We start from the raw sequence: 15172 nt of genomic DNA, 5'->3' as shown, positions 1-15172 counted from the left end.
GATCTTGTGCGATGGGAAGCTTGTGCGATTGGTTATTTAATATCCGAATTTCATGCATATCAGTTACACAATTATCTTGTTAATCGATTCCACAGTTTCCATATTTGCACACAATCAATCAACATAATCACAGTTTCTATCCAAGCCTTTATTCGATCAAAACAAGATTTTCATCCAATAATTCCTATGAACCCTAATCATGTTTCAAGCATAAACGACATCTTAACACATTCAAACTATCAGATTTAAAGCCTTCAACATCATCAAGCAACAATCCGACATACAGAAGCATAACAGCCGATTAACATCTATTCGGTTCTAGATCATTATTATACAATTCCGATTTATATGAACATTATCAAATACACGCATGAGAGCCGATTTCATGAACACTAAGATTTAACAGTTTATATCATGTTTAATCACAAGATATCACTAAATCATCATGTAATACATATAGATCATAACATCAACAAACATACAACTGATAAACACAAAAACTAACCGATTAGAAGGTGAAACAGAGATGATCCGAACAAGGAAGCTTCAAGAGATGGGAGTGTTGATGCCGTCGGCTTTGAGAGGGAGAGAGAGGTATTAGGGTTTGGTGTGTAAAGTCTTTTGCAAACAATGAAGAGTATACCCCCTCCTTATGAAGTTATGCGACACAAGGGAGTGGGCCGAACCCTCCTAATGGGCTGCCCATTCGGTTCCATCACAAAAAGGGTGTGGGCCGAGAGCATTAAGGGACCACAACCCAAAGGCTTGTGCGTTCGGGTTGTTGTTGTGCTATCGGTTTATTTTGTGTGATCCTATTACATACATACAAGCACAACACATATTCACATAACATCTCATTAATCATCAAAGTTCACATAATCACATAGGGTTCACATACGTTACATTAAACACAAAGATAGGTTCGAAATACGAGTTGTCACATTATCCCCAAGTTGAAAGAAATTTTGTCCCGAAATTTGGTACGTACTCACTGAGGAAGCTAGTTGAGGTGCATAGTTTCCTGGTTTTCCTGGGTGTCACATCCTTCCCCCGTTGGTTTGGAATTTCGTCCCGAAATTCCGCAGTAGCTTCAGCCTCAGTAGTGGTTGTACTATTCGCGAACAATTGGGGATACTTGAGTTTCATTTGGTCTTCTCGTTCCCAGGTGAACTCTGGGGCACGACGGGAGTCCCAACGAACTCAAATGAGCGGTATTCTGGTGTGCTTGAGGACCTTATAGGGGTGAGCAAAAGGAAAAACCCGACCCGACCCGACCCGATCATTACCTGACCCGACCTGAGAACCGATTAAACATAAAATACAGAACCGATTCACTACCCTAAATATAGGGTCGGTTCCGGTCCATTGGTCCAAATCGGGTTTCACCATGAAAAGAACCGAGAACCGACCCGACCCGACCCTATTTTATATGAAAAATTGGAACCGATCTAAATACCTAGGTACTTGGGTTCGGGTCGGGTTGGGTATATTTTCGGTTCGGTTCTCGGTTATTTTTGGTCCGGACCTAAACTTGCTCACCCCTAGGACCTTAACATCCCGGTCTGTGATTTCAACTGGTTCTTCGACGAATCGCAATTGATCGTCGATCGTGAGCTCCTTCAAAGGAACTATGAGGTTCTCATCTGACAGACACTTCTTCAGATTTGACACGTGAAAAACGTTGTGAACTCCACCGAGTTCTGCTGGTAGGTTCAGTTTGTAGGCCACTTTGCCTATTTTTCTCTATGATTTCGAACGGTCCGACATACCGCGGATTGAGCTTGCCTCGTTTGCCAAAACGAACTACACCTTTCCAAGGTGAGACTTTGAGTAGCGCTCGATCCCCAACCTGGAACTCGAGTGGTTTCCTGCGCTTATCAGCGTAGCTTTTCTGACGGTCACGGGCTGCCGCCATTCGTTGTCGTATCTGAGCAATTCTTTCTGTAGCATCAACTACTAGTTCTGGACCCGTGATCTGACTATCACCCACCTCTGCCCAACAAAGAGGTGATCGGTATTTACGCCCGTACAATGCCTCAAACGGAGCGGCTTGGATGCTAGTGTGGTAACTGTTGTTATATGAAAACTCCACTAACGGGAGATGCTTTTTCCCAGCCATTGCTGAAATCGATTACACATGCCCTAAGCATGTCTTCTAGGGTTTGAATAGTGCGCTCAGACTGCCCATCTGTTTGCGGATGGTAAGCTCTGCTCATGTCTAACCGAGAGCCAAAAGATTTGTGCATCGCTTGCCAAAGTTCTGGAGTAAAACTTGCATCACGATTGGAAATAATGGAAGTTGGCACCCCGTGCCTCGAAACAACTTCCTTAAGGTAGACGTCTGCTAGAGTGGAGAACTTATCCGTTTCCTTAATAGCCAGGAAGTGTGCAGACTTACTGAGTCGATCCATGATCACCCAAATGGTATCATTCCCACATTGAGATCTAGGCAGGCCAGTAACAAAATCCATGGAAATCTCCTCCCATTTCCATTGTGGTATCTCTGGTTGCTGAAGTAGACCTGATGGTTTCTGATATTCCGTCTTGACTCTCGCACAAGTCAAACATTTGCTAACGTAAGTCGCTATGTGAGCTTTCATGCTAGGCCACCAGTACGTAGTTCTGAGATCGTGGTACATCTTATCCGAACCAGGATGTACCGAGTAGCGAGACTTATGAGCTTCATCCATCACAAGCTCTCGTAGGTTGCCATAAAGTGGGATCCAAATACGTCCTGTTACGTAGTAAGCGCCGTCTTCCTTTTGTTCTAACCGCTTCCTTGAGCCGCGTAAGGCTTCAACCCTGACGTTTTTCTGGCTTCAATGCTTCTACCTGAGCATCTCGTATCTGTGCCGGAAGACTAGACTAGATAGTGAGTTGCAATGCTCGTACACGCCTAGGTGTAGTATCTTTTCGACTGAGGGCGTCAGCCACAACATTAGCTTTGCCTGGATGATACTTGATGGCACATTCGTAATCATTCAAAAGCTTGACCCATCGACGTTGTCGCATTTTTAACTCCTTTTGCTTGAAGAGATGCTCAAGACTCCTGTGATCGGTGTAAATGGTGCACCTGGTACCGTACGGGTAATGTCTCCATATCTTGAGCGCAAAAACAACAGCTCCCAGCTCTAATTCATGCGTAGTGTAGTTCCTTTCGTGAACTTTAAGTTGTCGTGACGCATAAGCAATAACCTTGTCACGTTGCATCAACACACATCCAAGTCCCTGAATGGACGCGTCGCAATAAACCACAAAATCGTCTGTGCCTTCAGGCAATGAGAGAATAGGTGCGCTGCAGAGCCTATCTTTTAAGTGCTGAAAAGCTGATTCCTGAGTACTACCCCAACGGTAGGTGACACTCTTCTGTGTCAGTAGTGTAAGCGGCTGCGCAATCTTCGAGAAGTTTTTGATGAACCTTCTGTAGTAACCTGCCAAACGCAAGAATTGGCGAATTTCTGTTGGTGTGCGAGGTACAGGCCAGTTCTTAATCAAGTCTACCTTGGATGGATCGACATGAATCCCATCCGTTGGTGTGCGAGGTACAGGCCAGTTCTTAATCAAGTTGCTCTGTACGAAGAAGTTCCAAAATAAGTCATAGATGCTGCTCGTGTTCCTCCTGACTCTTAGAATAGATCAGGATGTCGTCGATGAAAACTATAACGAACTTATCCAGGTAAGGTTTGCACACTCTGTTCATAAGGTCCATGAAGACCGCAGGTGCGTTTGTCAATCCGAAAGGCATAACCAGGAACTCATAATGTCCATAGCGAGTCCTGAATGCTGTCTTAGGGGTGTCCCCGTCGCGGACTCTCAGTTGATGGTAGCCTGACCTCAGGTCAATCTTCGAATAGTAGCTCGACCCTTGCAATTGGTCGAACAAGTCGTCAATGCGTGGAAGAGGATAGCAATTCTTCACGGTCACCTTGTTGAGTTCACGATAGTCAATGCACATTCTGAAGGTACCGTCTTTCTTTTTCACAAATAACACTGGAGCTCCCCAGGGCGAAGAGCTAGGACGAATGAAACCCTTTTCCAAAAGTTCTTGTAGTTGCTTGGACAGTTCTTCCAGTTCTGATGGAGCTGAGCGATAAGGTGCTCGAGCTATGGGCGCTGCTCCAGGAGCTAGCCCGATTTGGAATTCGACCTGGCGATGAGGCGGAAGTCCAGGTAAATCTGTAGGAAACACTTGAGGAAAGTCGCGTACTACTGGAATATCCTCTAACCTCTTCTCTTTCGTTGATGCGTCAGAATCAAGTGCTAAAATAGCGGTGTGGCCCCTTCGCAGACACTTCTGGGCCTTGAGAAAGGAGATGATGCCCACTACAACACCACTCTTGTCACCTTGAACTTCGAGGGGTTCTTTACCAGAACGAGGAATACGAACCATCTTCTCCTTGCATAGGATCTCTGCTTGCTGTTGAGATAACCAATCCATACTAATGACGATGTCGAAACTACCCAGAACTATGGGAATGAGATCGATAGAGAAAATCTTACCAGCGAGGATAAGATTACAACCCTGAACTATGTGTGTGGCCTCTAGACTCTTACCGTTAGCTAATTCTACAACATGTTTGGTGTTCAAAAGTGTTGGTGCACATTTAAGCACTTGACTAACCTTTAAAGACACCTAACTGATATCTGCACCCGAATCGAATAACACAGTAACATAAGAGTCGTTGAGAAAGAACTTACCCATCACCGCGTTAGAATCATTCCTTGCATCACCCTGACCAATCACGAACACGCGGCCCTGGGCGTCATTGTTTCCATTGTTTCCCCCGTCGCCATCCCCATTGTCGTTCTTGTTTCCATGGTCGTGGTTCTGATTCTGGTTCCAGTTCAACTGTGGACAGTGTCTCTTGTAGTGATCTTTAGCACCACACCGAAAACATCCTCTAAAACTCTGTTGTTGCTGCTGATTCTGTGGAGCTTGAGGCTGCTGTTGTTGTTTCTGGTTTGCATGACGTGAGTTTCGGTAATCCTTGGCTTCATGACCAAGCTTGTTACATCTCTGACAACGATTTTTATGGCACGGCCCGGTGTGGTGCAAATTACACTGATTGCACTTAGGGTGGTTTCCCCTGTATCCACCCTGGCTTCGATTACCAAAAGACTGTCGGCTGGGGCTCCTGTACTCATCCGTCTTTCGTTGCTGGGACTGAGACTGAACCGAAGTGGAACCCTTGCTCAGGTTTCCATCCCACTTGCGTTTGTTGTCACTAGGAGCAAAAGTTGTAGCAGCATTAACACGTTTCGGTAGTTTGTTTTGTTCTACCGCCTGGTCTGTGAGACGATGAGCAAGCCGAGTGACTTGCTGGATAGTGCCAAGATTAGCCGCGGTCACATGACTCTGAATTTCTGGCACCAGACCCTTGAGATACAGCTCGATATGTTTGGTGGGAGGGTCTACCATAGTGGGACACAATGTGGCTAATTCATTCGATCTCTTCATATAAGCCTTAATTTCAGACCCCGTCATCTGTAAGTTGAGAAGCTCCACCTCTAGTTTGTGGATATCATCCCGACTGCAAAACTCTTCCTTAATTAGATCCTTGAAGTCGTTCTAGGGGGTGGCATTAGCAGCTGCTAGCCCTAACATTTGAACCTGTGCTTTCCACCAGGTTAACATGGCACCTTCGAGTGTTCCAGCAGCAAACTTTACCCTATGAGAGTCAGGGCATTCACACATCTCGAAGTCAGTTTCTAGCCTCTCGAACCAATGGAGGAGGCCTACAACTCCCTCAGTACCACTGAAGGTACTAGGTCGGCAATCCATGATGGTTTTGAATGTGCCTACGGATGGCTGACCGTTCTGACCTCCTGCCTGAGCGGCTGCAAGTGCCGCAACAACTTGTTTGTTGATCAGAGCCGTCAACTGGGCTTGAGTTAGGTTAACGCGTCCAACCATGATCTTCATATCAAGGCAGCATAAGTGAGAGAGGTTCGCGAAAAATGCGATGACGGAAGAGAGTAAGCACACAAGTGTTCTCAAGCAATAGTGGTTATGTTTATCTAAGCATACCATGAGCAAAGTTCTATGTAATCTAGCAAGTAGGCAATGTAAACATGAATAGTATCATCTATTGTGTTGAGTCTTGCACATATAGTGAAGCGTCTGGTTTTAAAAAAACATTTTTCCCTTATTAAAACCAAGTTCACTATAACCAATGGCTCTGATACCAATCTGTCACACCCCCAAAATCCACCCGCGGAGTATCACCGCTTGGAGGCGTGACATGACCAGGATCAAGCCACCAATCATATTGAACAATGTAAGTAGTAAATATAATTCAACCAAACAATATGAAAGGTGTTCAAAACCAAAACATAGTTAAGTGTTTAGCGAAAGCATAATTGTAAAACCCAATGTAAGTATTAAGTACGAAATAAAGTAATGTATTTAGCATGGCACACACTGCCATGTCCCACAACGACCGCGCCTCCCTGTGCAAGCTCCATGAGTACCTAACGACCTGCAAGGCATGTAGCAACAAATCAAAAACAAAGTTGAGCGAGTTCACAGTAGGTTGTTTAGTTATAGCATTCGTTTCGTAAATCGTATATTCGTTTGTAACCCATGTATCGTGTTAATTAGTATCGCGGTCTCCCAGACATATTTGTGAAGATTAGTGGGGGCTTCCCATGTATTACTAGACCACGCATATCGACTGCTACGAAAATGTAAGAGGTGCCCTAAGTCAATGTCTATCAGCATTGACCCTTTGCCCATAGTCCATTAGTACACGCCCGTCCGACTGGCACGGTGTGAGGTTTGTTAAACCTAATAGCGCTATTAACTAATGACCCGCTCGCCATAGGCCTCGACGATTAAGTCGATAAATGAGGGACTTAAAGTGATAGAGTTGATGGTCTTATGATCTTACGTATCCTGTTGTATGGGGAATACACAAGTTTGTAGTTACCGTTCAGTATCTTTAACCCATTCCCAACCCTTGGGAATCCCATGCCTTGGATAGAGTGTGAACTCACCTTGGTTTGCTTGGCAGATAAACAAAAGGTCACTTGAGCTATATGTGGTCAACCACGTCCTAACATGGTTAGCATACAAGTCAGGTCTAGGTTCAAGTAATGCACGTATGCTTACACATAAGCTAACAGATTACCAACACGTATTGATCATGGCAAACACGTTAACAGTTAAGTACATTGTGACAACTCGAATTTCCAAGATTTCCATTTCGCATTTATTGCACGTTCTTGTATTGTTTAGTTGATTAATTGCACAATTAATTGCTATGGAATTATATACGTTTTGATGCAATGAATCGTATTGTGTGATTGTGCATGGTTGTTTGTTAATTGTGAAAGACTTGGTAAATATATGAACTTGGTGGTGAAACTATGAAATGGTTATGAGATGGTGTACCTGTGTAAAATATGATACTTAGGGAGGTAGAGGGTAATTAGTGAAATCCTAGAGATACTTAACCCTAATCCCTTTTCACTAATCATTTGCACACAAAACAAAACACGTACTTGCAATTCTCTAATCCCCTAGCAATCATCATCACCACCATCATTGGCACAAGACATTCATCACTCTTGATTCCTCTCTTTCTCTAGAACCATTCAAGGTAATTGTGTAATCATTGTTTATTGATTGTTGGATTGTTAACAATGCATGATTCTTGTAATTCTTGGAAACCCTAGTTTATCATATGATGGTTCTGTGTTTTCAATTGATGTTGATTATTGTGATATGATGAATGATTAGTTGTATGGCAATAAGATTGTTCACCGAATGATTGTTGTAATCGTTAATTGATTGCTTATGAAATCTGCACTCTGTATACATGAATTAGGGTTTCTAGATCATATGAACTATAAAACGTAACTGCTGCAATCGCAATGAACGCATGATTATTTGTTAGTCAGAGTTTTATTGAATGATTAGTTGTCTGAGTTTGTTCATGATTTGATTATCTGAGTTTTGATATCATAGACTGGTCCGAATTATATGAAATAACAAGAGTCCGACTTTTATAAGCATGTGATGCTTGTCCGAGTTTTATATACCACACATGAGGTCCGATCTTTGCAAAGAATAGGAGGTCCGACTTTTATTATTGAAAGAGTGGTGTCCGAATTTTAATCAAGGGAGCATAAGGTCCGAATTTTATAAGGCATGAAGCCTTTGTCCGAATTCTATAAGCTTTAGCACCTTGTCCGAGTTTTTCATATATAAATCAACGGGTCAGACTTTTAGAAAACATGGGGGTCCGAGTTTGTGAGGATCCCCCACCATGGTCCGACTTTTTAAAGGGGAAACCCCCCCACACATGGTCCGAGTTTAGTGTTAATGGTCCGAGTTCTTGCTTTGACACATGTTGGTCCGAGTTTCATGTAATCCATATCCGACCTTCATCATGTTATAAGGGGTCCGAGTTTCAAGCATAGAAACCCCCCCCCCCCCCCACTTAGTCCGAGCTTCAGGCATTAAAGCCTTTTGTCCGAGTTTAAAGGGGAAGCCCCCATGACCGACTTTTGCTTGTTTTAGGGTCTGACTTTTACACGAATGACACAAGACCTAATATTGTGAAGTTTATAAGGCCCGAGTTCTTATGTTGATGTATTGTCCGAACTTTTAATTGCATAAGAGTTGTCTGAGCTTTGTGGTGCGTGAATTGACTGAATTTGTTTATGAAGCTTATAATGCTAAGTCAAAACTGTACGAAGATCACTTGCATGTTACTGTATATTGCTGAATGTTACTGCATGATCCTATATGGGTGCATAATCTTTATCATATCATCATGTACACAATAAGCACACAAACACAGCTACTTGAATATCCAGGATATGTAAACCCTAATCTAATGCAATCGCTTATCTTGGATTTATGTGCAATCTACCTTAGGTTGTGAGTAACGGACTTAAACACTAATTAACCCTAGAAGCAATAACATACCGAGCAAACCAAGGTGAGTTCACACCCTTACTAAGGCATGGGATTCCCAAGGGCTTGGGAATGGGATTAAAGGAATGAGATTGACTAGATTCGCACATACACTGTTACTAGACTACCATACCATCGTCCTCGGTTGTGCAGGACACATACGTAAAACCTACGTATACTTAAGCTACTCGCTATCCTCGGTTGTGAAGGATACTCACGTAAAACCTACGTGAACTTATACTCACTACTGCCTCGGTTGTGTCAGGCACTTACGTAAAGCCTACGTAAACCCCTGCGTACCCCTATCCTCGGTTGTGAAGGATTACTTACGTAAAACCTACGTAAACTTGTACGTATTACTGTTCTCGGGAAATGTAGAACACTTATGGTTACGAATAGTCTAGTGGATATACAACATGGGAAGCCCCCACCAATAGAACGTACTATCGGCCCAGTAGAGCCACATGTTACAAACGAACTTACTATTACGCATTTACTTTCTGTGAACTCGCTCAACTAGTTGTTGATCCTCTGTTACATGCCTTGCAGGTCGTTAGGTACATGGAGCCTGCACATGGAGGAGCTGGTCGTTGTGGGCTTGGATCGTGATTATCTTATTAAACGCTTATGACATTTCGTACTTAATTATGTTGGGTTTTGATTATACGCTTCCGCTAAACAATGATAACTTACTTACGTTTTGGAAACACCTTTCATATGGATTTGGTTTGGTTTAATTGCTATTACTTTAACTATATACATTGTTCTATATGATTGGTGGCTTGATCCTGGTCAGTCACGCTCCCAAGCGGTGATGCTCCGCAGGTGGATTTTGGGGGTGTGACAGATTGGTATCAGAGCCATTGGTTATAGAGAACTTGGTTTTAATATGGGAAAACGTTTTTATTAAAACCAGACTATAACCAGAACCGTGCTCTCAACGATCCACAACGACGCTTCGCTCCACGTGCAAGACTCGACATCCTAGGTAATAAGGTTTATGTTTATTGCCTACATGCTAGAATTGCATAGAACTTTGCTCGTAGTATGCTTAGATTACACTGCTCATTACTTGTTATTGCTTGAGAACACCTATGTGCTTACACTCTTCTGTCATCGCACTATTCGCGAACCTTTCTCACTTATGTTGCCTTTGATGTGAAGATCAATGGTTGGACGTATTAACATGACACAAGCCCAGTTGACGGCTGTCGTTAATGAACAAGTTGCTGCGGCACTTGCAGCTGCTCAAGCAGGTCAACACGCTCAGCAGCCCGTCTGCACTTTCAAGAACTTTATGGATTGTCGTCCTAGCACATTTAGTGGCACTGAAGGAGCGGTTGGACTCCTCCACTGGTTTGAAAAGCTCAAGTCTGTGTTCGAGATGTGTGAATGCCCTGAGGCTCGCAGGGTCAAGTATGCCACTGGTACTTTAGAGGGGATTGCTCTAACTTGGTGGAACGTGCAAGTGCAGATCTTAGGGTTGGCAGCTGCTAACGCCACCCCTTGGAATGACTTCAAGGAACTGATTAAACGTGAATACTGCACTCGGGAAGACATCCACAAGCTGGAGGATGAGTTTTATCATTTGAAAATGACTGGGTCAGAGATCGAAGCTTATACCAAACGGTCGAACGAGTTGGCCGTGCTATGTCCAACTATGGTGGATCCTCCATACAAGCGTATTGAGTTGTATCTCAAGGGTTTGGCGCCAAAAATTCAGAGCCATGTGACATCGGCCAATCTTGACAACATTCAGGCTATTCAACGCCTCGCCCATCGCATCACAGATCAGGCAGTGGATCAGAACAGACTGCCTAAACGTATCAGCGCTACTGCTACCGCTACTGCTTCTACTACACTTGCTACTCCCAGTGACAATAAGAGAAAATGGGATGGGGATTCTAGCAAGGGGTCAGCTTCAGTTCAGTCACAGGTTCAGCAGCGAAAGACTGACAGTTACCAGAGTCCCAGTCAGCATTCTTCAGGCAGTCACAGGCAGGGGGGATATCGAGGGAACCTCCCAAAGTGTAACAACTGCAACAGACACCACAGTGGCCAGTGTAACAAAGGTCGCTGTCAAAGATGCCTCAAGATGGGTCATGAGGCCAAAGATTGTAGAAGCCCTCGGCCTGCGAACCAGAATCAGCAGCAGCCTCAAGCACAGCAGAATCAGCAACAGGGCAACAAAGGATGTTTTCATTGTGGCGCAGAAGGTCACTTCAAAAGGCACTGTCCTCAGCTAAACAGGAACCAGAACAACAACAATAACAACAATCAGGGAAATGGCAACAACAACAACAACAACGGTGGGAACAACAACGGCAATGAAGCAAGGGGTCGTGCATTTGTGTTGGGGCAGGGTGATGCCAGAAATGATCCCAACGTCGTTATGGGTAAGTTTCTTCTCGACGATATATATGTTACTGTTTTGTTTGATTCGGGTGCGGATACGAGTTATATGTCTTTGAAAATGAGTAAATTGTTAAAACGTACACCAACACCCCTAAACACCAAACATGTCGTAGAACTAGCAAATGGTAAAAGCGTAGAAGCCACGCATGTAGTCAAGGGTTGTAACATCGTTCTAGCGGGTCAGACTTTCTACATCGACCTTATTCCTATAGTTCTGGGTAGTTTCGACATCGTCATCGGCATGGATTGGTTATCCAAGCAGCAAGCAGAGATCTTATGTAAGGAGAAGATCATTCGTATTCCTCGTTCGGGTAAGGAACCTCTCGAAGTTCAAGGCGACAAGAGTCGTGCTGTGGTGGGCATCCTCTCTTTCTTGAAGGCTCAGAAATGCTTACGAAAGGGTCATATGGCTATCTTGGCACTAGTTACTGATGCAGCGACGAAAGAGAAAAGAATAGAGGATATTCCAGTTGTACGCGAATTTCCTCAAGTGTTTCCAGAGGATTTACCTGGTCTACCGCTTCATCGTCAGGTCGAATTTCAAGTCGAGCTAGCTCCAGGAGCAGCACCTATAGCTCGCGCACCGTATCGTTTAGCTCCAACGGAACTGGAAGAACTGTCAAAGCAGCTACAAGAGCTCTTGGAAAAGGGCTTTATCCGTCCAAGCTCTTCGCCTTGGGGAGCTCCAGTACTATTCGTGAAAAAGAAGGATGGCACTTTCAGGATGTGCATTGATTACCGCGAACTGAACAAGGTCACAGTGAAGAACCGCTATCCTCTTCCTCGTATTGACGACTTATTCGACCAGTTGCAAGGGTCGAGTTACTACTCTAAGATTGACCTAAGGTCTGGTTATCATCAGCTGAGAGTCCGCGAGGAGGACGTCTCCAAGACAGCATTCAGAACTCGCTACGGTCACTACGAGTTTCTTGTTATGCCATTTGGGCTTACGAACGCGCCTGCAGTTTTCATGGACCTTATGAACAGGGTGTGCAAACCCTATCTTGACAAATTCGTCATTGTCTTCATCGACGACATTCTGATCTACTCCAAGAGTCAGGAGGAGCACGAGCAGCACTTACGACTTATCTTGGAACTTCTTCGAAAGGAGCAACTGTACGCCAAGTTTTCTAAATGCGACTTCTGGTTTCGTGAAGTCCACTTCTTAGGCCATGTGGTGAACAGGGATGGGATTCATGTCGATCCATCCAAGGTAGACTCGATCAGGAACTGGCCTGCACCGCGTACACCAACGGAAATACGCCAATTCTTGGGTTTGGCGGGGTATTACAGACGATTCATCAAAGACTTTTCCAAGATTGCACAGCCGCTTACTATGCTGACACAGAAAGGTGTCACCTACCGGTGGGGAGATTCCCAGGAAACCGCTTTTAAGTACCTAAAGGATAGGCTTTGCAGTGCACCTATTCTCTCATTGCCAGAGGGCACAGACGATTTTGTAGTCTATTGTGACGCATCGATACAGGGGCTTGGTTGTGTATTGATGCAGCAGGATAAAGTTATTGCCTACGCTTCGCGGCAACTCAAGGTTCATGAACGGAACTACACGACGCACGATTTAGAACTGGGAGCTATTGTTTTCGCGCTTAAGATATGGCGACACTACCTGTACGGTACCAAGTGCACAATTTACACCGATCATAGGAGTCTCAAGCATATCTTTAAGCAGAAGGAATTGAATATGCGTCAACGACGATGGGTCGAGCTGCTTAATGATTACGAATGCGCCATTAAGTATCATCCAGGCAAAGCCAATGTTGTGGCTGACGCTCTCAGTCGGAAAGACACTCTACCTAGGCGTGTACGAGCTTTACAACTCACCATTCAGTCTGATCTTCCTGCACAAATACGAGATGCTCAGATGGAAGCATTAAAACCCGAAAACGTCAAAGCTGAAGCCTTACGCGGTTTAAGGCAAAGAATGGAACAAAAGGAAGATGGCGCATACTATGTAGCGGGGCGTATTTGGGTCCCACTTTATGGCGGTTTACGGGAGCTTGTGATGGATGAAGCACACAAGTCTCGCTACTCAATACATCCAGGGTCGGATAAAATGTACCACGATCTCAAAACAACATATTGGTGGCCTAGCATGAAAGCCCACATTGCAACCTACGTTGGCAAGTGTTTGACATGTGCAAAAGTCAAGGTGGAGTATCAGAAACCAGCGGGCCTACTTCAGCAGCCCAAGATACCGCAATGGAAATGGGAAGAAATTTCCATGGATTTCGTTACAGGCCTACCCAGATCCCAGTGTGGGAATGATACTATATGGGTGATCGTGGATCGACTCACCAAGTCTGCACACTTCCTGGCTATAAAGGAAACGGATAAGTTCTCCACTCTCGCAGACATTTATCTTAAAGAAGTTGTTTCGAGGCACGGGGTGCCCACTTCCATCATTTCGGATCGGGATGCACGATTCACGTCAGAACTATGGCAAGCGATGCACAAATCTTTCGGCTCACGGTTAGACATGAGCACAGCATATCATCCTCAGACGGATGGGCAGTCTGAGCGAACAATCCAGACTCTTGAAGACATGCTTCGGGCATGTGTTATCGATTTCGGCAACGGTTGGGAAAAGCATCTCCCTTTGGTGGAGTTCTCGTATAATAACAGTTATCACACCAGCATACAAGCCGCTCCATTCGAGGCATTGTACGGACGTAAATGCCGGTCACCTCTCTGTTGGGCAGAGGTGGGGGATAGTCAGATCACGGGTCCAGAGATTGTAGTGGACGCCACGGAAAAGATTGCACAGATACGACAACGCATGGCGGCAGCACGCGACCGTCAGAAAGCCTACGCAGACAAGCGTAGGAAGCCTTTGGAATTTCAGGTCGGGGACCGGGTTTTACTTAAAGTCTCACCCTGGAAGGGTGTGGTTCGTTTTGGCAAACGGGGCAAACTAAATCCGCGGTATGTCGGACCGTTCGAGATCATTGAGAAAATAGGCAAAGTAGCCTACAGACTAAACCTACCAGCTGAACTCGGTGCAGTTCACAACGTATTTCACGTGTCGAATCTGAAGAAGTGCCTGTCAGATGAGACCCTCATAATTCCTTTTAAGGAACTCACTATCGACGAGCGGTTGCAGTTCGTCGAGGAGCCAGTTGAAATCACGGACCGGGATGTTAAGGTCCTCAAAAGCAAGAGAATCCCTCTTGTTCGAGTTCGTTGGAACTCCCGACGTGGCCCAGAGTACACCTGGGAACGCGAAGACCAAATGAAAGAAAAGTACCCCCAGTTATTCGGAACCAATGCATCCACTACTGAGACTGAAGCTACTATTGCGGAATTTCGGGACGAAATTCCAAATCAACGGGGGGATGATGTGACACCCCAGGAAAACCAGTGAACAATACAGCTTACCTAGCTTCCTCAGTGAGTGCGTACCAAATTTCGGGACGAAATTTATTTTAAGTTGGGGATAATGTGACAACTCGAATTTCCAAGATTTCCATTTCGCATTTATTGCACGTTCTTGTATTGTTTAGTTGATTAATTGCACAATTAATTGCTATGGAATTATATACGTTTTGATGCAATGAATCGTATTGTGTGATTGTGCATGGTTGTTTGTTAATTGTGAAAGACTTGGTAAATATATGAACTTGGTGGTGAAACTATGAAATGGTTATGAGATGGTGTACCTGTGTAAAATATGATACTTAGGGAGGTAGAGGGTAATTAGTGAAATCCTAGAGATACTTAACCCTAATCCCTTTTCACTAATCATTTGCACACAAAACAAAACACGTACTTGCAATTCTCTAATCCCCTAGCAATCATCATCACCACCATCATTGG

The sequence above is a fragment of the Helianthus annuus genome, chromosome 5, assembly GCF_002127325.2.
Source record: "Helianthus annuus cultivar XRQ/B chromosome 5, HanXRQr2.0-SUNRISE, whole genome shotgun sequence".
Taxonomy (NCBI): Eukaryota; Viridiplantae; Streptophyta; class Magnoliopsida; order Asterales; family Asteraceae; genus Helianthus; species Helianthus annuus.
Note: the sequence above shows the minus strand (reverse complement) of the source record.